The sequence below is a fragment of the Spermophilus citellus genome (assembly GCF_964194105.1).
Source record: "Spermophilus citellus genome assembly, chromosome: 3".
Lineage (NCBI taxonomy): Eukaryota > Metazoa > Chordata > Mammalia > Rodentia > Sciuridae > Spermophilus > Spermophilus citellus.
Genome location: NC_138184.1, coordinates 165,369,893 through 165,397,742, shown reverse-complemented (window position 1 = coordinate 165,397,742; position 27,850 = coordinate 165,369,893). Strand labels below are relative to the sequence as shown.

The 27,850-nt window shown below is 31.5% G+C and overlaps 1 protein-coding gene across 1 annotated transcript in view; it reads right to left on the bottom strand.

The window, feature by feature from the left end:
• The window catches only part of SEMA3A (semaphorin 3A), a 455,178-nt gene that overhangs the window by 294,054 nt on the left and 133,274 nt on the right, over nt 1-27,850 (bottom strand). The window contains exon 3 of the mRNA XM_081286513.1: nt 10,179-10,258. The gene's annotated coding sequence lies outside the window, so the exon portion shown is untranslated. The remainder of the gene's footprint in view (nt 1-10,178; nt 10,259-27,850) is intronic.

Below are 27,850 nucleotides of genomic sequence, written 5' to 3'. Positions count from 1 at the left end.
ATCCTGTCTTCAAATAAAATACAAAATAGGGCTGGGGACATGGCTCAGTGGCCGAGTGCCCCTGAGTTCAATCCTTGGTACCCATATATATATATATATATATATATATATATACACACACACATACATATATATGTATATATATAAATATATGTATATTCATATAAATATATACATTCATATAAATATGTAATTCTATACATATATGAATATATATTCATATATATGCACATATATATGAATATATATGTGTATATATACACACATATGTATATGCAGTTTAAATAGTTAGCGAAATCACGAATAAAGACGGAAATTAGGTATTAGGAAGACCACTGATAGAACCATATGATTTAGTAGTTTCATCCAAATGGACACTTCAACATGTGTACCCTCCTTTTAACTATGAATTCAAGCAACATAATTATCTATTAGTTTAGATATCAGATGAGACTTATCTTATACTAAAAGTATAAATTTCTCAATCATTTAAATATCCTTCTTTCTTTACCACCAAAACTCTATGGCAGAGTGGGAGGGAGCCTTCTAGTAGGTGTTGCTGTATAGGGGCTTCTTGACGCTGCACAGGGAAAATTGGATGTTAAATAATTATAAAGCTGAAACTGACTTTTCTATTGGTATGAACAACTAAATTCTAGATGATCTCTGACTCTTAACATTACACATGCTTTTAATTTAATTCATCTTTGTATTTCCATACTTTCTTATGAGAGCTGTTTAATCAATAGCCAAGGAAAATTTAATATTGAGATATTAAAGAACAATCATTCAGATTTGTTATTATTGTTATTATTTTACATATTTTCACTGAAAACATTTAATAAAATAAAGCTTGGCAACATGACAATATATTTATAGCTTGGAAGTTACTTCAAATCATGTCTGTTTGTCATCCAATAAAATAGTTTTATAAATACAATGTCATATTCTTTTTCTGGAATTTTTAATCATATCTGGAAAAGTGCTACTTAAAATTTAAAAATGTAAAAATTCCATCTGAACTCCTATGCTCTTCTGACTGAAAATAATTTTATGATTTGGTCTCATATATTTTTTTAAACTTTTAGAAACTGAACAAAATTGACCCTAACAAAGACAGCTCAAGGGAACTAGTGATCACATATTTAGAGTAAAGTAGAATAAAAGTCCTTAAAAACTTAAGGGCTTGATTCTCAAGTTTTATAGTGTAGATTAAAATAAATTGTTCCAGCATTCCATTCATAATAAATTATATTGTACTATGTACAAGACTCTACAAATCCAACTTTTATCAATGCCTTGCTCTTTTATAATTATTTCTTCTTTATTATTTTCAGTTCTAGCTGACAGTTATTTGTTAAGTTTTCACTAAAGAAGAAAGGAGTGGGACAGTTTCTATAGCAACCATCTCAGACCTCAGACAAATCCCCAATGACTCTGGGTAGTACTTGTAGACATAAATTGTTTCAAAGGCCAGTTGTGGCCCAACAGGGATATAGTTTTGATGAAACCCAGATGAGCCGCAACTACATTTCAGTCTATACTCCCACTTAAACTAAAGTCAATCACCTACAGTAAGAGTAAAACAGAAATAACAAGAGTAATGAAATCTTCAGATAATCCCAAAGCATCATTTTAGCCAATAATTTCCAATCCCTCCTCCATCAAACTTCTTAGTAAAACTTCTTAGTATGTATTAAAATGGACACTTGTGAGTTTTCTTCTCTTCCTGTGGTATAGGCGCTAATAAGTTATAAAATGATACTCAAATGTAGTTACAATTGATGGAAGGTTGATTACTCATTGGTACTCTACATGTTTCTGAGAAATCCAGGAAATTGTTTTTTTTTTTCCCATCAAACCTATGAAATACATCATCATCATCCATAATAATACATGAGTTAAAAAACTTACATAAAGTCTCTGATTATTTGTTAGAAATCTCACATGAATCCCAATTAGTCAAGGAAGAGCTCTTCCCCTTCCTTTAACCCCAGAAAATGTATAACAGAGAATTAAAATCAACAAGCAAATATATATATATATATATATCACCCATAAAGATCAAAAGATTGATAAAAGTAACCATAGCAATATAAGATTTCATGGAATTTGGTGGATAAAGAATTCACATAAAATTCACTGACAGCTTAGGGGAGTTAGAGATCTCTTAAGATAAGCAAGCCCATTTGCTCTAAGGAAATAAAGAGATGCTTAGCACCAGAAGGCATACCACACCACAAGATATGAAGAGGCAAACATTTCCCCCAACCTGCTTTCATAATATTGCCAATCAGCAAATATTTCCCATTTACCAACTAATGGAGAAACTGAAAGGCTTTAGAAAAAGAACTCCACATATATTATTGGTGGTTCACAGTGAGAAGAATAATTTACTCATTGGTTAAAATAAATTATTTCAGTGAACTAATCTACAAAATATCTGCTAAACTCTTCTACACACACTTCCATTTCTACTCCATATAGTAATTTCAAAATGGTTTAAAATATCAATGGACAGCCTGGAATCACCTGATCCATAAAGAAAGCTCACAACTAGAATGACAAACAACAAAAACAATGACAAAAAGCAAAACCATTCAGGCAAGGTGACACACATCTGTAATCCCAGTAACTCCAGAGCCTGAGGCAGGAGAATCCTAAGTAACTTAACAAGATCCTGTCTCAAAATGAAAAAGGCTGGGGATGTAGCTCAATTGTAAAGCTATTACCATTGGGTTCAAAGCCCTGGGTTCAATCCCCAGTATCAAAAAACAAAACAAAAATCAACTTAAAGAATTTGAAGGAAACAAATCCAATAAGAAAAATGAATATTAATCAAAAGTATATTGATGCTCCTTAGAAATAAAAAAAAAATAGTACATTAAAAATTTTTAAAAAGTCTTACTTATTTTGTAAGACTATATAGAAAAAGGACAGAAAAGGAGTTCCTAAGAATTAAATCTATGGAAAAAGAAATAACTTGAACCAAAAGATTAGAAAAGAAAGTCAAGAAATTTTCCATAAAATTAAACAGCAAGAACATAACATAGAAGTAAAGAAAATTAATGGGTAAGTTTAAAAAATCAAATAGGATATCTTTACAACTAGCAGAATGAAAAGATAGAAAACTCAGGAAAGATACACACATATGAATAGATGCAAACATGTAATTTACTGTAAATGAAATGCATGAGTCTTTAGATAGAAAGGGTCTGTTTAGTGCCTAGTTCAATGCAAAAGAAAGAAAGAAGAAAATATCGTAATTACATTTCAGAATACCAGTGATAAAAATAAGATCCTAAGACATTTTTGTTTTTGGTAGAGGGTATATTTTACCAAGGAACAGAAATCAGAAGATCTTAAATGCTCATCCCTGGCTTCAAATGGTTTGAAAATGAATAGATGCAAATAACAATCAAAAGTATGCAAGAGTGACCACATATTAATACCAAAGCAAAAGCATTACCAAATAAAATGGAACATTCCATAATGATAAAAGAATCACTTCAGCAGTCTCACTAAGTTGCTGAGACTGGCCAATTTGCTTCCTCTTGATTTAGTCTCCTGAGTTATTGGGATTAAAGGCATGCACTACCATGCCCATCTATCTTGTGCAATTAGATTTTGATAATTACTTTAAATCTACAAAAAAGAAGACAGTGCATTATTGGCCAAAGGGTACTGACATAGTCTAATGGAGCAAATTAGAAACTCCAGAAATAGGTCTTTGATTTTGACAAAGTTGTCAAAGTAATCCAATGGGGGAAAGCAATCAATGTCTTTTCAACAATATTAGAACAAATATATTGACATAGAAAACACATTAATCTTGATATATACCTCATATTATCTGTAAAATTTGACTAAACATCAACTACGGATCTACAAAAACAAACATAATAAAACTTTTAGAGGAAAATATTAGAGATAAATGTTTAACCCTGAAGTAAGCAAAGGACCCTTGCATAGTACTCAATGTCACAAGTCATGAAAGAAGAAAAAAACAATAATTACATTTCATCAGTATTAAGATTTTGCTTTCAAAAGAAACTGATAAAGAAAGCCTTGGAATGAGAGAAAATATTCACAAAATATATACGTCTATCAAAAGCCTCGTCTCCATGATATATGCATTTACTTTCATAATGCAATAATAATAGGACAAAGAAGCCAACTGAAAAAAATGAATCAACATTTTACTAGATACCCCACAAAAGAAGATATAGAGATGACAAACACAAATTAAAAATGCCTAATATCATCAGTCATCAGAGAGGAACAAATTAAAGACACATTGACATTCCACCAATACACATTAAAATGGCAAAAATTAAAATACACTTCCAAGTTTTGATAGAATGTAGGGCAGGGGTCAGAAAACATTTTATTTAGTGGGTCAGATAATAAATATTTGTAGCTTTAGGGGTCCTAATTACTCAATTCAGCCTTTGTAGCATGAAAGCAGCCCGTTCCTAAATAAATGAGTATGGCTGTGTTCTAATATAATGTTATTTCCAAATAAAAAAGCTGAATTTGGCTCAAGTATGAAACTTTGCAGACCCTTGATAAAATGCAACAGTAATTTTTACATACTGCTTAGATAAATAACAAATGGTACCACTCCTTTGGAAAAATGGCATTTCTTGAAAGGTAAAATACACATCTACTAAATGAGCCTGATATTTTAATTCTACTTCTCCATGATAGATGAAAAATACATGTTGACACAAAGAATTGTATGCTAATGTTTGTAAAAAATAATTTACAAATGTCAAAAGGTGAAAGCAACCAAATATCCACCAGCAAGTGAAAGAATAAAAATTTTGCAGTACATCCCTTCAATGGACTACCATTCAGCAATAAAAAGAAATAAAGTATTTTTACACACAAGCTACAGATAACTCTCTAAATCATTAGGCTAATTGAAAAAACATACAATTATATTTATATGAAATTCAAACTAATGTATAGTATTAAAAAAAGAAAGAGACACTAGAAATCTTGTCTCTGGATGACAATATTCTATATCTTGGTTGTAATAGTGGTTTTGATATACCACTATCAAAACTCATAGAACTAAACCTTTAAAATTGATGTACTTTATTTTATCTAAATTTGTCCTCAATAAAGTAAACAAGAAGAAATGAATATATAGAGAAGCTAAAGCCAAAACAAACAAAAAAGAATGAAAAAAACAAAAACAAAGAAAACTTGCACACACTTCAAGAATTTCCATATAGTGTTTTGCTTTTCAAACCAATATAAGCAAATATTTAGGCAGCCATAAAATATCACTTCCCAAACAAGTTATTCTTTTTGTAATTCACTATATATGTATCTCTTATTACTCAAAATTTCTTGCTCCATTATTTTTACTTCTCAACAGACTTTTATTTGTAGAAGAGAACAGCGACACATTTACTTTGTTCTCACAATATAAATTTTTGTTAGTGATAATACCGATAAATAACAGAAAAAATGGAAACAAATTAAATGAGGAAGAGCATCTTGTAAAATGAGTATTTTGGCAGAATGAATTTATGATGTAAAGGAAACAACTCTCAAGTTAAAATAACTTGTTTTAAATTCCTCTTGGTCTCAATTTTCTCATGTAAACAATGAGATTATCTCCCAAGGCTCTTCTGATTTAGAAATTCTATGGACCTAGAAACATTGAGTTCAGTTTCTCAAAGACTAAGAAAAATAGAAGAATGATTTGAGAAAAGAAGACATTATCATTCAGCAAAATAGATGATTCAGCTGAATTTGAAGTTGGACTTGTGCAAATATAAAGAAGGTCAAATATTCAGAGGTAGGTGACTTTCCATGCCTGCTCAAGGCCCGTCAGATCCTAACCTCACTGGGTACACAGAAGGTTTAGCCTGTTCATTAGATTTTCTCAGGAGCAAGGCCCCACTCTAAGCCCTCTTTTGAACCTGTGAGCCCTAAGATCTGAGTCAGGACTGAAGGTGAGAGCCTGCTAGTTGAGCCTGTTGTCAAGGTTCCTGGTTGCTAAAGCTGAATGTCTATTCTTGGTTCACCTGGACAATATATCCTTCTTTCTTCTCTGAAGAAATTTATAGGAAATCTCCAATAATAATATAAAAAAGGTATTCTAGTTTCTTAGCAACATTTAAAAGTGCTTACACTATAGATTTAAATGTTAAGTATACTATAAGCCAAAAGAACTTAAATATCAAAATGTAGTAATAGCTGAATTAATCGGTAACATGTTGAGTCAAAGGATTCTTCACTGAAAAAAAGTTTTTAGACTCTTAAATGTTAAAATCCTTCCAAAATTTAAATGTTTTAAATGATTTTTGTTTTAATTCAATTTAACAGCAACATTTCACATAATAATTATTCTTTCCTTCACTCACTGAATTAATATTATATATCCCTTTAAACTTGCAGGTAGGAGCAGGCATGAAGAAGAAAAATCATTTTTTTTTTTCATTTCTAAATACTTGCAATCTACAACTCAAAAATAAGATTTAAATAACCATGAAAAAAGTGGAATGTTCTTAAAAAGTAAGGTAAAATATAGAGTAGTTTTTTAATCAAAGAAAAAAGGAACCAAAGAAAGGCACATTTTAAAAATTCAGTTTTGTCTAGGGCTGGTGTATGGCTCAGCGGTAGACTGCTTGCCTAGCACGTTGGAGGCCCTGGGCTCAATCCTCAGCACCACATAAAAATAATTAAAATAAAGGTATTGTGTCCAACTACAACTAAAAAATAAATATATTTTTTTAAATTCAATTTTGCCCCAAAATTTATAAAATATTTAAAAACATGTTAAAATAACTGTAAGCAAATACAATTTTGCATTATCATTCCCAAGGCATAAATGAGAAAATAAGGCAAAGCAATTTTATCAAGGCGAATAATAATTCAGCTTGTGAATCCTGAACTATTTAAGTCTAGAATGTAATTTCATTTGCCATATAAGACCACCTTCCTACAAAACCAGAAAGATGTTATTTCACAGTCACATAAATATGAAGGGATTTAACCTTGAATAGAACAGCAAATTATATACTACTATTGATCTTCTTAACATTTTGATTTTTATGTTCTTCCTTCTCACCATACATTTGTAATTTTCCTTTTTTTAAAAAAATTTTCCTCTCTTTTCAATTCATTACATTCCTTTCTTAACTATAGACTCCTTTGATTACCTTCTATTATTTTACACAAATGCTTACAATGTTTTTCAAGAGCTTTCCATTAAGGTATTTGCATATATTTAATCTGGAATTTGTTTAGAATAAAAAAAAAATGTAGAGAAAAAAATGTTATCATGGATCTTGCTTTGCTGGCATTCCTTAAACAAATAAGCTAAATTAACAATAGAATTAGTAGGATGAGCAAACTATATTGTAAAAATCTTAAATAATTATTGATATAAATATCTCATAATTCATTTGTCAGGACAACAGTTCTCTAAGTTACTTCAGTTAAATAAATTCAGAACAACAACTATTCAAATCACTCCACGCCTCCTTCCCTAGCTTCTGGTAACCACTATTCTACTCTCTACATCTATGAGATCAATATTTGTAGATTCCACATATGAATGAGGTCATTCAGTATTTATGTCTCTGTACCCATCTTACTTGGCTTAACAAAATGTCCTCCAGGTTTATACATGTTGCGCAAATGACAGGATTATTCTTTTTTCATGGATGAATAGTATTCTGTTGTATATAGGATAAAAAAAGTTCAAGAAATCTATTATGATCATGATGACTATACCTAGTGGCAGTATATTTTATTCTTTAGAAATAGTAAGAGAATAAATTTAAGTGTTCTCATCACAAAAATAATTACTATGTGAGGTAAGGCATATTTTTAACCATTCCATAATGTGCACTTGTGAATAGTTGAAAACATCATGTTGTACGTGATGAATGTACAATAATTTTATCTATCAACTAAGAAGAGGGGGAGGGCTAGATAAAATAAAGACCTCAATGGTCCCAATTTGAGATGACTATATCACATTCTCCAATCAATATTGATATATCCCAGCTTGTATTTCCCTAAGACCAGAAGCACAAATTCAATTCTGCAAATATTTCTATTAAACATAATATCTACGAGCAAATTTTGCCACATTTTAGTTGAATTTTGATATTCCAACTTTTATAAATATTCATTAGTTGGTATCTACTCACTGTCCCATTTCAATCCAATAATGTAAATTACTAAGATATATTCATGGTTTAAATTAATCAACATGAACTGCTGATGTTTTTTATAAATTAATTTTTGAAAACTAGCTTAATCTTCAAATAAATATTAAAAGCCACAGTGGCAATGATATTGAAACCAGGTCTAAATACAACTTTGTCCTTTATACATGTGGAACAGATTTTAATTAGTATCCAGGAAATTCACCTTTTAAATTTTTCTTCTTTATTTTTGCCCTTGGAAACAATTGTAATTGGAAAATCAGAAGGTTATAACTTGCTGAAAGTGTTTAATCTTTGTGTGCATTATGTGCTAATGAAAAATAACATTCAGGAAATTAGTACTGTAAAGTCTGAAAATTAGTCTTGCCAAATAATGACTATATCTTGTACACACATTCACACACACACAAGTGCACACATATGAATGCATGCACACACAGACTGTATGTATTGGAGAACTGGTACCATGTTTTTTGAAGTCTTCATTGTCCTATTAATACTAAAGATACGAGATAGATCCTAAGTAAAAGAATTAATATGTATTGACTTGATATCAACTTAAAATTTCATCACACATCTTAAACAGTGTATTTTCACCTTTATATGATAAATGTTTTGCATATGTAAATGCTGCTCCCACATAGCAATTTTAATATGAACTTCATTAGAATATTACTTTTCTTTATGCTAATATAAAAAATAAGTGGAAAAGCATTTATTCACATTAAGTAGGATAAATCAGCCACTCAAATCCAAAGGAATCCAATAAAATTGGAAATCCCTTAGTTAAACGAAAACAAAAATAAAAATGAATCTTTTTCTACTTAATGATCCACATTGGCGAAGAAAACATATTTAAACTCAGGGCATTTTTCTTACCAACTCCACACATTATATATAGATCTCCAAGTTATCCATTCCTTCTAGTACTGTCAAATATAACCAGTAGAATTTTGTCTATTGTTACAACTTTTTTCCTACTTAATTTAATGAAATTAATGTTTAGAAACAATTAAGTTGAAAAGGATACAAATAAATAATATGGATACTTTCAAATTTTCGAACTGCAATTCTATTTAAGGGTAATTGTTTAGTCTTACATATTTAGTCAAAATGAAGATAGTATATGTTATAGTTTAGATCCAGAATGTCCTCCAAAAGTTTGTGTATTCAACGGTTGGTCCCCAACTGGCAGGATTACTAAAATGGTGGATACTTTAGGATTTGGTGTCTAGGTGGAAGAGGTGGGTCAATGGAAGCTTGCCTTTTGAATGACAAGTTTTGTCCCTTGACTCTTTTCTCTCTCTGTTACTCAGCCACCATGAGGTGAACAGCTCTGCCCTGCCAAGTTCTCTCAGCCATGATATTCTCCCTCACCACAGGTTACAGCTATGAACTGAAACCTCTGATACAATGAGCCAAAATAAACCTTTCCTTCCTGAAGTTGACTTTCCAGGTATTTTGTTGAAGCAACAAAAAGCTGCCTAACTACAGAATAACACTTTAAAAACTGACTCCTTCCCTTGGCTTGGCACTGGAGCCATTGCATGATTTTAGCTGATAGAAACCAGCTGTGGTCAAGGTGATGTAGAAGGGGCAGGTTAGTCAAAGGACATTTCTAGGTAAGAATCTACTCACATACCAGCTACTTTTACTCTGTGGTTTGGGAAACATGGCCAACACAGAGAAATTCCAATGTATGAAGATTAAAAGCAAAAAAGCAAAATAGTAGAAATACACCTCTTGATAGTTTTAAATGGCAATGTGGCCTTCTTATAAGGTGTTTTTTTTTTCTTAAAGAGTTAAGAAACTTCTGACATAGCCAAATCATTCCACAGAAGTCTGAGTGAAAGTTGAAAGTGCTCTTCTTTTTAAAATTATGATATCTTCTAAATTATATATTAAATAAATACATGAACATATTTAAATTTGAATCAAACTTATTAACATGCAAAAGTACATAGTTTTTAAGTGTCTTACCTCCTTTGAAGAAATATTACTTCCTGAGGTACATCTCTTCAGTCCTCTGGTTGTTTTAAGGACCTGGAAACTTCAAATACCTTATAAAAATAAAAGTTCATTTTAGAATTCAGTATGCATCACACATTTAGCTTATAATTATTAGCCTATAATAAAAATTGAAAGTCAATGTAAAATTCTTTAAACTACCTCAAAATTTTGAACAGGAATATAAAATGTGGGAAGGGAAAAAGATATTATAGGAGGCAGGCACTAATTTATAACATTTTTCACTCTAGCTCCCCCCTCTGAATTATATTTGTATTCACTAATTGAGGTGCATGAAATAATTTATCGTTTGAGCTCTGACTGGTATAAAATTAACTGATTGATTGAGAATTAGTTGAAACACTGATGTGCTCTATTGAAGGTCCTGTGACCATCAGTGGGGGAAGAGGGACATCTATGATGCTATGATGTCATTAACATTTTTCACCACTGAGGATGAAAGTGTAACACTGACAACCCCACTAAGCAGTAGTTTCATAGCATTATTAGCAAGTAACTGATTTCACTTTACAAAGGTTTTCCTGAATAAATATCTTAAATTATAAATGTAAAATTTTAAAAAAAGTTTTAAATAACAGAATTTTTCAAATATAACATTGAAAACATGCTTTGAACAATTTCATTTTACTAAAATACATTCTTTATAACATTGATTATACACTTATTTGAATAAATAAGGAAACAATTTATAAAATAAAGACAAAAGAAATCTGGGGTAAAAATGTAAAGTTTTGGCAATTGGGAATATGTATATATTTTTTTTCAAGATAAAATATGTAGTGGAGATTCAGTAGCTAAGTTGTAGTATTATTAAATATTAATCTTATCAAAGTCAAAAATCAATGAAATGATACAAATTCAAAAGTAGTAGTTATTTCACAGTTATTTCCAATTCTGAATTACTTTTTACTTTACAATTGAGAAATATTTCTATATTATTACATTGTTAAGAAATATAGAATATTTTATCCTACATCTACTGATTCAACAGATATTAATTGAACTCCTTTCTATGTGACGGATTAGAGAAAACTTACAAGAGTTGATTCAAATAAACAGATAATCTATTATCCCAAATACGAACACAAACAGAAAACTCAAATGTGAATATCATATCAAATATCTTTTGGATACATGCGTCATGAGATGGTGAAATTGTTTCAAGGTAGTTAGTTATTAGATAGAAATCAAGACCCCGGTGAGAAGAATCAATTTATGGAGGGATTAATGGTTTTGAAGACTCTGACTATTGAAATTATCATAATACATAGCAAGAACGGAGTTTGAGAAAGTCAGCAGAGACAAAATCTCTACAGAAAAGGGAAAGTGACCAAAGTTTGGTGGCAGACCTGGGGTAGGTATGTAGTAGTTCACTGGTAGAAAGCTTGCCTAGCATGTGTCAGACCATAGGTTCAATTCCCCACACCAGAAAAAAATATTTTTTGGAAAAGCAGACTACTAGCAGGTGTTATCTACTAATGTCATGAGAATCTAGCTATAAGATTTTAAACAGGAGGAAGAGAGTGCTCAAGAAGTGATACTGAAGTGAAAAGAGAACATTGCCTCCACTCTAATCTCAGTGACTTAAGTGGTGTGGGAGGGTAATAGCTAGTTCTTGAAAGGTGATATAAGAAGCAGTGTCATTGGGCTTCCTTGGAGAGAAGATAAGAGAAATACACAAAAGAAGTTGAAGATAAAGGGGATCTGTTGGGATGTGGAGAGCAGTGACCTAAGCCATGGTTTCTGATTCCCTCATGGTTGCTTTTGCCTAGGAACTGCCTGCAGACTGTGCAGGTCAAGACAGCCCAGTTGCTATGGTAATACCCAGCCAGAGGAGGCTACTGCAGAGGAACATAGCTGAGCTCAGACACCAAATCCAAGGAGTAGAGAATACTGTGCATGACAAGATAGGTCCTTCAGACTGTCTGCTTTGCTACAACTTTCTTAAAATAACCTTCTGATGACAAAACCTATATAATAAATATGCTGAGCTAGCTCTGATGTCAGTCAAGGCTCATCAGGGCTTAGCTTTCCCATCTGGCCCCAGCTTTTTCTCTGTGTGTGTCTGTTTGTCTTTTCTTCATCTCCTCATCGCCCTTTTGGTTTCTGAATAAATGGCTATGCTGGCCACAGCATTGGGATGCTCCAACAAGAACAGTGAGGGGTATAGAGAGAGAAAAATGGAGTATGAGAATTAGAGTCTTGGGGATCAGAGATAACTTGGTAGTTGTAAGATATTTTTGGTGACTCAGGTAAAATAAGAACGTGAGACAATAATGATAGGGAAGGCTATGAGAGCCAGAGGGGTGGGGAGAAGGGATGGTTGTGAGACCTATCAGCAGATATGAATTTCTCTTGACTTATAAATTAAATCTTTCTAGATTAACAGAAGGGCAGTCTTTCTCACAATGGCTTTACAGATCACTGGGAAAATATCCCAGATGGGGGATTACTGCTGCTTTACATAGTGCTATAAGGTAAGAGGATAAAAGATGACTGGGTATTCATGCTTAGGATGGTCAGGGACTCCTCTTGGAGTTTGTGGCATTTTATCTGAGATCTGAAAGAAGAAACCGCAGGGATATCTTGAAAGATAAAGAGTATTCTAAATCCAAAGGTTAATAAATACAAAGCCTCTGAGGCAATACCATGAACAGAATAATTTAGAAACAGCAATAAAGTCAACATGTAATACCTGAGATCACTGATGAGAAGAAAGTGTAGATGCAATAATAACAAGGTCATAACTATAAACCAAATTTCAGCAGATAACAAAATGAACTTTAAATATTGGCAAGATCTATGCCATAAATAACATTTCCTAGTTTACAACAATGCATTGGTTATGTTGAAACATTTTAGAAAAAAAAATCTTTTTTCTAAAATGGATAATGCAATTTAAAAATCTTATTCACACAGTGGAGGTTTTGCTATTTCAGATATCTTTATTGAACTGACCATACAACCATCATGTTGGCTAAAAAACATTACTCTAATATGCAGAGTATTGTTCAATAGTTACGTCTGTGTTAAATATATTTGTATGACAGAATAAAAAATTTCATCTTCTTTGATAAAGTCAAGAATGTGCTGGCATAGATGAGGTCCCCCCCCCCATCTTTGGGAAGACTATATGAGCCAAGCAGGCACCTGCAGTTACAAAATAACCGATCCAATCTGACAGTTCTTTTTTTTTTTTCCAATTCACACCATATAATTTTTCTACAAAAAATTCTGTCAAAAGAGGTTCCATTAGTGTCAGGTAAAGATTCCTAACAAGCATACTTTTAACTTGTTCTAAAATGATAGTAACAAGTGAAACTTAAATGGGAAACTCCTTTTGCAAATAGATTGTAATTCTTTATCTTATCTATTTCTTTTCTTTGATCCCAGTATTCTCTTGGAAACTCTAAATGAATAGTGACTTTGACAAATATAATGTGTGCTAGCTCCTACAGAGATAAACTAAGAACAAATAAAACATTCTGCTTTCTGCTGTACCTGTTTCATTAAGCAATGATTTACTAGGAGTTAGCAGAACAGAATCTTACAGTGGCCATTTTTTAAAAAACTTACACTTAACTTATTGGAAAGGCTTAAAGCAGTCATTGGTATTGCTAAAAAAGTTAATTTTAAATTTCAAGCATCTTCTTTTCCCTTTTTCTTCCTTCTTTCTCCCTATTCTGTCTTTCTCTCATGGGAGGATGGGAAGATGAGATAATTTGGGCAATGAATATTAATAAATTAAAAACTAATCAATTGAGGTTCAATTTCATTTATCATGAAGAATTATGAATGGCTTTCATTAGAATTAGATGTAATTATGTATTATATTCATAATAACTTGAAAATATGTGTTCTGAATATTTAAAGTGTATAAAATGTGGGAACTTAAGTAATTTCAACATTTTTATCTTTAAACATAAACAATTTCCATATTTATTTGTTTATGCACTTAACAATACCTGTTAAACATGTCCAAAGTACCAGGAAATGATTTAAGTGAAAAATTAAAATTAGATATTCAATTAAAATATAATCTACTGGGGGTGCTGGAAATTGTTTATTTTTTTCTATCCCCGGGACAGAACAGTGCAAAACTAAATAATGAATATATGTTACAAGTGAATGTCTATGTTGGAATGAATGTATGTTTCAGTAAACAAACAAATGTGCTTCTCTTTTCTTTTGTCTTACTGAGGAAGTCAGATACGTAATTAATGATTGTTGAACAACTTGATGAGTATAATGATGGTCATATGTATTGAATGCTTAGGAAGCAGAGAGGTGGGACTCCAAATCAGTGTCCTGGGGTGTTCCTGGTTCCAAGTTTATGAATTGAGGATTCAAGATGCTTGGTAAATATTTAGAGTACACACATCAGGGGCTGATATAGCCTTTAGGCAATACATTGCTCAGAAAATGCAAATACAATTTTCCCAGCCTGGAAAAAAAATATCTAAGTTGTGAAAATTTTGGTAGTTTCTATAATACAATTAAAAAGTTATGCAAATGGAAATTAGTAAGCATCTAGCTAAATGTGTATTACATTTAACCTTTCAATCATATTAAATTGCTAAATTGAAAACTTTTTATATTTAAGATGTTCTTCCTTTGTAAGTAGCCTCAAGTATGCTTGATAATTGTTGAAAAAAATCACAGAAAATATAATGAAATAAAAGGGCAAATTTATAAGCCCTCTTCCAATTTTTAAAGTTATGCTCACTATGGAACAAAGATAGATTGTAATATATTTGATATGACATGACATGAGGCCACCAAAACAAACAAACAAAAAAATCATACCTACAGCTTCAGAAGACCTATAAGAGGCCTGTATCAGCCAGTCTTGAAACAGTTTTAGGAGAGGCTGAAAAAAGTATAATTTAATTAAAAATAATTCTATAAAATATATCTTCAAAGCATCTCTGAAGCCCCAATTTATTTGTCTATAGTTAAGAATAGAGCCCTGAAACAAAAAGTTCTATCATTAAAAATTTTCAGTGAGATTATAAAGAATATGTGAACAGAAAATTAATATAGTCTCCTTAGTTTAAGATCCTTTAGAATAATTATTGCCTTAAATAAACTTCCTAGTGTTTTTTCCTATATACTTTAAATCAGCCTGAACAAATTTCTTGGGTCAGTTTTGGGTCATTAAAAGGTCATGAAGGAAGTCCCAATGATAACACATAATTTCTAAAGGCTTTTAAAAAAATTACACTGAAACAATTTTTCCCTTAGAAAATAAACACACATTGTATAAACTGTTATAGAATTAATCATGTACAGCTTAAGTACTTAAGTTTACTCATATGATCATCTATCATATAAACTTCCATTTGTTTATAGCTTATAATACATACAAATGAACATTATAACTATACACTTGCATATATATACACATATAACAATACACAACACACATGTATATGCACACATAAATGCTTGCATATACCTACACACACACACACACACACACACACACACACACTCTCCTTGGAGCATTCTTAACTAAGTTGTACAAGTTTATTATGATTTATATTAGTTAAGTTTTCAACTAAATTTCTCAAGTGTTTGGTACAACCATTTCTGGAATCTCTATTTCCTTCTGAATACATATTATCATCTATGCCAAATGTACATAATTCCTTCATTTTGAATATATATGACCCTTAAAATGATTTTAAATTTTTCTATTAATTCTTAATTATAGTTATAAACATTATTGTTATGGACATTCTTGATACTTCCTGGTGTTCGTAACACCTCCTATTCTGCAGTTACTTACAATATAGATAAATTATTTTTTTGAAAACATTATGTATAAAATCTCAGTTCTCTTCACACTAAACCATTTGATTCTATTTTATCAAGCATTTTTATTTAATATTATTTTAAGAATGTCAGCTGTGATGGATATTTATTTTCCTCTGAAGTTCTATTGCTATTTAGATGAAAATAATTCAATTTTGAAAATAAATGTAAAAATCATAGGAAGAATAAAACTATGAGTTTGTTGTCCATACACTTAGGCAATTTCTTTGGAATTTTATGAAAACAAAGATATCAATGCATAGTTCCTTGGGAATAAATCAAATTGATTTCTTGTAGCTTTCCTCTGTGGTCTTAATCATTTCATCAAAAGGCTTTCAATCTTTAAATTATGATTTAAGATACTAGTATTTTATTTCCTCTTGAATTGTATGGCAACATACAGAGTTTTACACTTAAAGTCATAGACAAAATTGTGCCTAGTGAGTCAATTTGTGTTAGATCTAGAAGTGCATACTCTATTCTTGAATGTGTGCATATGATGAGTTAAGATAGGTAAGTGTTTTTTACAAATGTGGCACTCAAGTTTTCAACCCGTCAAGCTTTCCAAGCTCACCCTGGACCTGCCCCTTGTCCTTCATGTATAGAATATAAAAAAGTTGATCTCATAGAAGTTGAGAGTAGAATGGTGGTTACCAGAGGCCAGGGGAATGGGGAAATGTTGATTAATGGATACTAAGTTATAGTTAGACAGGAGCAAGAAGTTCCAGAGTGCTTTTGCATAATAGTGTGACTATGGAGAATGATAATGTACCCTACTTTTCAAAAAGCCAGAAGAAAGGATTTTCAAAGTTTTCACCATAAAGAAATGATAAATGTTAATGGAAATAGGTGTGTTTAACCTGATTTCAACATTATACATTTATATACATGAATTAAAACACAAATAATATGAACAATTTTTTTGTTTTTAAATGTATCATTAAAATAAATTTAATATCGCTACCTAAAAGAAAACACTTGGATAGTTTTATCTCTACAAAAAACCCTCAAAATTCACTCAGTGACTTCATAGAGTTTTGAAATTAGATGAAGAGATGAAGCTTTAATTAAGGCTGAGATTATAGTAATCTATGATTTAATTCCCTGGATCTACAGATTACAGACAGACATCCCTGCAAGAGGATTAGACTTCTTACACTATCAACTTCATACTCATTCAATTGACTTGCGTTAGACAATGAATGACACCTGACTGAAAGTAACCTGTGTCACATCCGAGCAGAAGTTGTAAGAACCAGCTGGTGGTTCTTTCCTTGCTCTTTACCCTCTACCATGAGATTAGTATATCTCAAATAGAAACATACTGATACATACTTCATACATACTAATATGTATATTAGTATGAATTACATAGTAATTCACCATGATGGCACAGAACTCAACTGATCTCGTGATGGATACAGAACCTGTGCAATGTGTAAACTTTGCTGTTATAAGCCACACAGATGTTGAGGTTGTTTGTTACCACAGTGCAACTTAGTCTAGCCTCACTGATGGAACAATAGAAAGTGCACAGAAGCAAAAGATTTAGAAAAAACAACATGTCAGGGATGATAGACGCCTTTGCTCAGCCAAGCAGTGCCTGCTGGAGAGAAGACTTGTTTTGTGCCCTGTCTGCCTTAGTACAGCAGGAATTCCAGGGAACTGGCAGCTAAGACTCAATCATTTTTCTCAGTAAAAGCTGTTTTTTTTTCCCTGAATACAAAAGAGAATGAGATATGCAACCAATGCAGAAAGAATTTTTGTTTGGTTTAATCTCATAATAAATCCAAGAGAGTACTACAAAATTATGAAGACTAAATAAACAACAAATTAACTAAAGAGAATATTATCTGCAGAAGTTTGTTGTTTGTTATGAATTACTTTCTACTATCTATTCTATCTGGTAGGATTCTATCAGCAGGTCAATCATTTCCAAATAGGTAAGTTTACATGACCAAAATTAAATTCCAAAGACTCCAAAATGTCATATCAAGTTGAAATTTAAAGGTTTATAAATGTAAATTGTGAATTTGCCAGCTCACTGAACAGGTATAACATGCAAATGTAGATGATGAAGTTAGCAAAGATATGAAATATTCTCCTCCATTATTTTTAATTTCTGAAAACCTTGATTTTATAAATGATACCACCACTGTGAACATTAATTCCAGGGATGACAGACCATAGAATAGGAAATTGTACACACTTTCTATGTTTCCTTGGATGAATGGCATGATGACAATAGGTAGGATTTTGAGGTATATTTTTTAAATGGCAGCTATGAATATGAAGAAATAAAACTATAGGATAGAAACAAATTTTAAAAATCATCTAAATTATATATTTTTAAAACCAGCCTTATAGTAGTTGGTGTTCTGCTTAAATAATTATATAAGGTATCTGGTGACTTACATCTCTACTTACGTTTTATTCTTTTTTAATAATGACAACAATAATAATAAGCATAGATGAAACTGACAAATATGATCAACTACATATTCTTGCTCTTAATAACTAAATTTAGCAAATGTTTTAGAGGTTTATGTTTAAGAATTTTCACAAAATTTTGTACAAGAACTTATATGAACTTCATTCAAATAGCTTACTGTGATACCTGTATCTTATATAAAGACATTTTTGATGCTATGTAATTTTTAATTACAAATTCATCCAGTAATCTGACTATTAAATTATGTGTTTTGAATAAAGCCAGGGAGATGATTTCCTTTCACAATTTATTTTAGGTATGTTTGTATCACTAATATGTATTTTTTTTCATTTTGTAATTTTTGTTCCTGTTCTTCTAACTTCATTTTCTTACTTCTTTTATTTAAAAAGTGAAGTGTTCTTCATTTTCAAATTAAACTTTTAATCATATTTTAATTATTTTAGTTTAGTTTGAGGAAAGTTAACTGATATAAAATTGCTGAAATTAAAGATCACTGCCTTAATTCATATTAACTTTCAGCATCATTGTAATCAAAATTAAAACCAAATTAAGAATCATATAAGGAACTATCTGGAGGTGTATGGAGGAGTTGATATTTTTAAATAATAATAATTTAAAATCTTTAAACTAGGAAAGTACTTACTTTACTGCACACAGAATAAAGGTACACAAAGTAAAAAAATACATTAACTTACCAATGCATAACACATTCCTTTAGATTTTGGATCACACAAAGTACATTACTACCAATCAAGTCAATAGCAATATTAAAAGAGGTGCTTTAAGTATATGTATTAAAAATAATCTTGGAAACATTGAGAGAGAGAGAGGGAGCGGGAGGGAGGAAGGGAAGAAGAGAGAGAGAGTTACCATTTAGAAGCTCCTGTAAGTCTTCTTTCCTATTACTTGCTGATGATTTTATAAAAGCAGATTTTTAATCTTCCAGAATCACATTCTTTTACTTTGTTTTAAAACTATTTTTCTGAAGCAGAAGAAATTTCGTGAACTGCTAGTGGTCACAAAACAAAGGACAAGGAGTAGTGGTAGGGTGCCCACAATTAGGCTGATTAAACTCTGCAGGATCTGCAGTTCGTCAAAAACCTTTTTGCTGCCTCACATTTTCTAAAAATGGAAAAGGTGAAGCTTTCACAAGTAGCAGGCTCCAAATAAACCAGTACGCCCAGCACAAAGCTCGTGATACCAGCAAAAACATTTTTTTCACACATTAGGAAATTCTACGATTAGCTGGTCCCCATCACCCTAATAGGATACTTCTCCATATTAATGTGAGATTCAGCTTGCATGCAGACCCTAAAACTCTTTCCATCCCTCAGGCTACATTTGTCCCAAAGAAGCATTAGTCACATGTAGCCTTAAGGGACTTTTATTCAAAACTTGTGGGAATAATATATAGATTCTTTCCTTGGAAGAGAAAAAGACAAGACAAAACAAAACTGGGTCAGGGATGGTGACTGCTAATACCATAAACCTGTAAATGCCCTTTAGCTTCTCCCTCAGTTTTACCTTCTGACTTTCTAGAGGAAGGAGTGTTGCGTGTAGAAAATTAAATATGGACTCTATGATAGCTACCCATGAAGTTCTGACTGGTGACAGCATATTCTCACAACTCATTCATTTTTGCCTCTTGCCCTGTTTCAAGGTTGAAAGTAACCAGCTACTGTTTCCGTCTTTTTTTTTCCAAAGTAGATGTTTATCATAGGACAGCTTTATTAACATTTTAATTTATATTTTAATTTTCCCAAATATCACTATTTTTTCAGCTTAACAATATTAAAAACTAGAATAATCTTATTGTTTAGTAGGTATTATTCTTTTTTTCTCCTGGCACCTGCTCTTCCTATTCTGAAATTCACAGTACATTTCACATTCACTATACTTGACTACTCCTTGTCTCAACATATTTCATCAGTTATTATGGTGGCTGAGTTGCCAATAAATTATTTAACTGAAATAACTGTTCTCTGGTGGACAGCATTTTTTAGGACGAACTCAATGAAAATGCAACTACTGCAGGGAAACCTGAAACTGCAAAATTGTATTCAAACTGTCAGGTTTCTAAATAAAATTTGAAATAAATGCGATTTAAGAAGATGTTTGTTGCTTAAAATTCCATGGATCCAGAGATATTTGCTACATTTTATACCATCAAAGAAACACACTATGAATGATGAAATAAAATAAACTTATAAGAAAAACAAGAGAAGTTGTCCATCAAGTGCTTTTTAGGTCATATCTAAGACTTCTTTTCCTCATCCATTAAAATAAATAAGCAATAACCAATTCCTCAGCCTTTAGCATAATATTTGCTGTTTTAAAACATGTATAATACAATGTGTATTTCTTAATAAAAATAATTACATTTCTTATTTAGCTCCTTGATTTCTTTAGTTTCAAAATCTAAATATCAAATTGATCATCACCAAAATGTTAATTATGATTTTGAAACAACTCAAATAGGAAATCATTATAAACTCTTTATATATTTATAACTTACTCTCTAAATTTTTACTAACTTTTTTAGACTTTTTGCTTTTTGGTTATCATGAAATTTACAAAAAAACATCTTTTGATCAGAGCAAGCTACTTTGGAATGATAACATTTTAACACAATTGTGCATAAATATAATAAAACAAAACAGGCAAAACAGTAATATGTTCATAAAACTACACTTGTTTCTTCCTTCTTATGTTATAAATTTTGTTGTCTCATTTTCCACCTTTCTATATTGCCTACCTCTTAACTTATTAATGTAGTTATTTTAATTGGTTCGGGTTTTAACCTTCAAACTAAAGGTATAAATGCTTTCCACACCATGTTTACAATGTTAGAACATTCTGAGTTCATCACCATAGTTACTCTTACCAGTGAGTTTTTATACCTTCTGATGTTTTCTTCTTACTCATTAATATAAGACTACAGTAAACAAAGACGAATGGGGGGAGAGAAACGGAGAGAGAAGGGAAAGCATATGGAAATGGTAGGAGACCTTCAAGGATACATAAAATTATAAGAGGTTATGAGGGGCAAGGGGGAGGGAAAAAAAAGGGAGAGAATTGAACAACAGCAGGGGAGGTAGAGAGGGAAGATGGGAGGGGAGGGGAGGGGAGGGGGGATAGTAGGGGATAGGAAAGGTAGCAGAATACAACAGTCACTAATATGCCATTATGTAAAAATGCGAATATGTAACAGATGTGATTCTGCAATCTGTATTTGGGGTGAAAATGGGAGTTCAAAGCACAATTTGAGTCTAATGTATGAAAGATGATATATCATGAACTATGTAATGCGATAAATAATCAATAAAAAAAAAATATCTCATTTTTTTTCCAGTTTGAAGAACTCCTATTAGACATTCTTTGAGAACCAGTCTAGTAGAGATACATTCTCTCTGCTTTTGCTTATCTGATATATCTTTATTACTTCTTCATTTCTAAAGAATAGCTTGGAAGGGTACAGTCTTCTTGGCTAGAAGGGTTTTTACGTAAATATTGTGAAAATCCCTCTATTTGCCTTGGAGGTTTCTTCTGAGAAGTCTCAGGTGAAGCTAATTTGACACCCCTCTGTGAATTTATTTATTCATTTTTTTCTCTTGCTTTTTCGAGTTCTTGTCTTCATTTTTTACTTTTACCAGTGTAATTACAATGTGACTTGGGGTAGACTTGGTTGGCAACCTTCAGACTTACTATACCTGGATATTTGTATCCTTTTCTAAGTTTGGGATATTTTTGTTATGACCTTTTTGAATAAGCTTCTTAGCCCTTTGGTATTCTCAACTCCCCTTGAATTCCAATAACCTGGATGATTTGCTCTTTTATATTGTTCCAAAGTTTCCATAGGCTTTTCTAATTTCTTGTTTTTTCTTCTTTTTTCTCTACCAACTATGTATTTTTAAGTATCCTGTTTTAAGCTTACTGATTTACTATTCTGTTTGACCAATTCTTTTATCAATATCCTCTATTGCATTTTTAACTTCACTTAGTATATTGCTTTCTTCAAGGATTTCCATGTGACTTTTTAATTGCTTCTATGCCTTTGTTAATTTTTTTCTTGTAGTATTGAATCTTTTCTGTGTTTTCTTAAAGCATATTAAATTTCTTTAAAATAGCTCTTTTTTTTTAATCAGAAAAGTTCCCCATACTGATTATTTTCTGGTTAACATTTGGCACCTTTTCTTGATTGTAGATGTTGTAATGGACTCCTGAAAATTCAGAACAGAAAGGATTTTATTGTTGCTATTGGTGGTAGTGGTGGTTGTTTGTTTGTTTGCAGGGCTGGTGATCACACCCAGAACCTCACACATTCCAGGCAAGTGCTCTACCACTGAGTCATATCCTCAGCCCCATGGTTTCTGCAATTCTTGATGCTTGGTATATTATGTTGACTGGGCTTTGAAGGATTTGGTATTTATTCCAGTCTACAGAATCAGGATTGGTTTGTGCCTGCACATACAGAAATTTCAAGCAAGCTTTAAACATAGTCACTTCTACTGTTTCAACACAGGATGATATTTAAGTTGAGGTTCATCACAAGTCTACTTTTGGTGTGTTATCATTGGTTCAGCACAAGAGGGTAATCCAAGCTTAGGCTTTTCCCCAACCCACAGATGGTGTGTTGTTCAGCATGAATCAAGTAAGAACCTAAAAAAAAGCCACTTTGTCTCCCTAAGCCTCTCCCTTGTTTTGGGGTAAGCCCAGATGCTTCATCATAGTCATTGGCCTGTATATGCAAACAAACTCAGAATGCTCTATTATTATAAACATGGTATATGAAAGCATTTATATCTTCAGTATGAAGACTAAAACTCAAAATAATTAAAAAATAATAACTGCATTAATGTTAAGAGAGAGCAGTATAGAAAGTTGAGGCATCAAAACTTCATAATGTGAAGAGGGCTAGAATGCAAGTGTAGATTTTTTATTGGTACGTTTTCTGTTTTTTTCTTATCTTTATGATCATCTTAAATTGTTATATTTTCCAAGTAGCTAATAAGTCATGCAGTTAACCTCAAAGGAAAAATATATAATAGAAAATCCAAACTAAATAAGGAATCAAAACATACTCCTAGAGTAAATTACTTAGCCACCAAAGAAAACTATCAGAGTAAGAAAAAAGAGAGAACCTAAAATAAAATGAGAAAATAAGTTACAAGATGACTACAGTAAGGCCTTGTCTATTAATAATTGTCATAAATATCAGTAGATTAAATTCTACAATTGAAATATAAAGAATAAATAAATGGATAAATAAGAAGACCCACCTATATGTTGTTGGCAAGAAATTATTTCACCTCTACAGACATGCTCTGTAACTAATTTTATGACCTTAGTTTAATCATATGTAAAATGAGAATAGTAGCACTATCTACCTTTTGTTAAGATTAATGATTTAATATGTGTAGAACAAATGCCTGTTAAAGTAAGCTGTCAATAAAAGACTATGCTTATCTTGTTCTTATTGTCATCATGACCACTATCAATTTCACTTATAATTTAATTATATACAAGGAAAACACATATTTTAAGAAAGATACAAAAGTTGAGTATTTAATAAAATGGGAAGTCACTTTTAAACTCAGTATAAGCATTTTGAAGGAGTTTTCATTTTAGAAGAGGAGCTTTCATGCTTAACACTAGGGCAGAATTACAGTAGGTATGAGCATGTCCAATAGGGTCACACTGCCTAGTGGAAATGACTCTATTCCAAATGCATTGGAGAACCTTTGGCAAATGACTACAACTCTGCAGATTGAGGGGGGAAATAGTATACCACTTGTCAATTTGTAATAAAAGAGTTAAGTAATTATAAATGACCTTCATCAAATAATGAATATGATTAAATATACAATAAATATTCAATAGGCATTGAAAATAGGGCAAAACTAATCTTTAAAGATAGCTACCAATAGACTGACAACATTAATGGTTAATATTGCCGTATGCTATAATATTAACGTCAATCAAAGGCATCAAAACTAAAGTAATCAAAAGAGTATTTGATTACTTCTTCAAAAGGTGCAATTCACTGCAGTCTGGTTGCTAAAGTTTGCTAATATTCATTTTAACAACGCTTTTAATCTACATGTTCTTTTGGCACTAATACTATATAATCAAACATGCCATGTATGACAGACAGACCACCTTCAGTTAAGGCAGAACATAAGAACTATTCTCTTCTGAAAAAGAAAACATTTGTCTGATGAGGAGATATTATGTCATTTCCTGAGTGGGAGTTCACAAGGGCGTACTTACAGCATGCAATAAGTAGAAAAGAATAAATTGGGGGAAATAAAGTTGAAGAATCTTGCAGAAATCATATAAATAAAAAATATGCCAATGCTTCCATGTTAAACATGACCCCTTCTTACAATGAACTATAGTTCTTTAAAAAAATGGAGAGCTTATACTCTGATTATATTCTGTCATAAATCATATGGACAGATGTGCGCCTTAGTCACGCATCATGGTTGATTACCATCATTCAAGGTTTATGCAACACAGGCCAAGAATTTTATTTTTTAATTTAACGTTTAATTTCTTTGGTATTATAGTAGACAAAAAGTAATATCCCATGAATTTTTCTTGGTTATAGCACATCTGCACAATAAAAATATTTATGTCAAATATTTTTATTGTGACTTTAAAATCATGCATGTTTGTTTATTATCTCCCATAAAGAAGCATATTTTTGTTATAAGGTGGTTTAAAATAAAATATTTTGAAGTTTTTAGATATGTATTTTAATGAATGGTAAATAAATACAATGTCAAAATGTGTAAATAAATAAAATTTTCTGGAGAACTTCTGTTTTCTCCTCTGATGCCTAAACCAACTTACATTCTTGGCACCACGAGTCAAGGAGTTTTCAAATTACAGGGTGTGTGAGGAACTTTTCAAATATTGTTGCATCACAGCAGGCTGACTTAGGTGGGTGGGATGAATCCATAGGTTGGTTTCTTACAAAAGCAAACTGAATAGAATGACAATAATCTAATGGGGTTCCAGTCAAACCTCATTCGTTAGTTCAACTCAGACCTGGTATAGAGAGATTAACATGAGATTACTCAATATTTCTATTAGATAGAGTTCAGATTTGACATTGGTCATGGATATAAAGTTAATGCTGAATTGGCTTTGGAATTCAAACCCTTATAGTTATCTGCCAGTCCCAATGAAGGAACAAAAACAAGACTGTTACAGAGGAAAAAGAAAAGAACATATGGTTGAAACAAAGCAAATGCTGTTTTTGGCTGAAAAATGGCAAACTGATGATCATGTATACTTTGGAAAAATCACTTTATCAAATTAGATTCCTAGATTATAAAATGTAAATTTTTTATCTTTAACAAGAGAAGTGAAAATAATTTCTAAATTATTTTTTTTCACAGATTGAAGCTTATTATGAGGTATGATCTTAAAAATCACTATTTTTGTGAAAAATAATACACATATCAAAATGTTTAGCTAAATAGACTGTATAACAGAGGTGAAAATGATAAGGAAGATTTGCAATTTACCTGGCTTTATATTTGTTATTCAAAAAAATAATTACATTCTTTCAACATTCAGCATATATTTATTAATTGATAAAATATATAAGGCATGTAAAATGTGGAAAAGAACACTACAATTCAGTAGACAAAAGCAATGTCTTCCCTCAGAGAACTTGTACTTGAGAAGGAAGAAAAAAACAGACAAATAATACATAATAAATAGTATTAAAACAAGTGTGATAATTAACATGATACATACTATATATGCAGTAGTTTATATTGGCATTGTTTATGAAATAGTCCTACAGACTATAACAAAGGACACTGTATGTGTATGTATGTGTGTGTGTATATATATATGCATGTACACATTCACCTTTCCGATTTTCTGTCTCTAACTTCTATCATCTATCCATCTATCATCTATCTCTATTTCAAATAAATAATTTGTTCAAACTATGGAGCAGGCATAGATCTAAACAATTATAAAAATTATTTGCTAAAGCAAGTACAAAAGTGGGGGAGAAAAAAGAATGAGGGGAGTTATTATTTTGGATTGAAAGCTCAGGAGGACTTCTCTTATAAGGTTGCATTTGCTAAAAGATCTGACAAAGGGAGAAAACTCCCTACAGGATAACTGAATCTGAGGAAGAAGTGGCTCAAAGTGTACAGGTGGAAGTATTGCAGGAGGCCCCTGTGATTGCACAGGCCTAATTTAGGAGCATGTTTGTAGATGAGATCACAGAAGTATGAGGGAGAGTGAAAGACTTTTGGAGAATTGTAATTGCAAGCTTTTGAACAGGATAGTAATATCATCTATTCATTTTTTTAACTATGTTAGTTTAAAAATTAATTAATTATCCATAAAATTATATAAATCAAGGTGTGATATGATTGTGTGTATATATACATATATATATATATAATATTACCATAATCAAATTAACACTTTCATCACTATTCATGCTATGATTTAGAGCTCAGAGCTTGTTCATCATATCAACAAGACTTTGTTTTGTTTCTAGGTTTTTTTGTGATGCTGGCAATGAACCCAAGGCTTTATGCATACGAGGCAAGTGCTGTTCTATTGAGCTACATTGCTAACTTGTTCGTCTTATAACTGAACATTTGTACCCTTGCACCAATATCTCCCCATTTTCTCTATACTCCAATCCCTAGTAAACATTCTGCTGTCTGCTTCTATGAGTTTGACTTCTTTTTTAGACTCCATGTGCTAGTGGTATCATGTGGTATTTGTCTTTCTCTATCTGGCATATATCATTTTCCATAATGTCCTCCAGATTCATTCATGGTGTCACAAATAGCAGAATGTCCTTCTGTTTTATGATTGAATAATGTTGCATTGTGATCTGACCTATTTTAAAAAGGATCATCTGGAATTTGATGGAGAATGGACTACTGGAGCTGTTTGTGCAAGTGAAGAGATAAATTATGCAGTTTTACTGTAGTTCATAGAAAAGTTGGTTGCCTTTATCAGAGTATTCATGGGGTTATTGTTTAAACAAAGGCTTCTGGCCAAATTCTATAATTCAAGGACAAAAATGTTACAAACGAAAGCTAAGTGTTATGGATGATAAGTAATAAATATTTTCTTAAGATTATCTTCCTTTGATTTATTTTTACTTTGGGACATATAAATAATACCCATTATTATATTTTGCACATTTCATACTTACCTATCATTTAAAAAATAGGCCTACAGTATTGTACCATAACAGTCTCTGAAACTGTTTTCAATACAATGATAAAATGAAATGTGCAGACTCTAATAATGAGTTGATCTCTATCCTTAACAAGTTCTACACTATTTCCAGGGAGGAAAA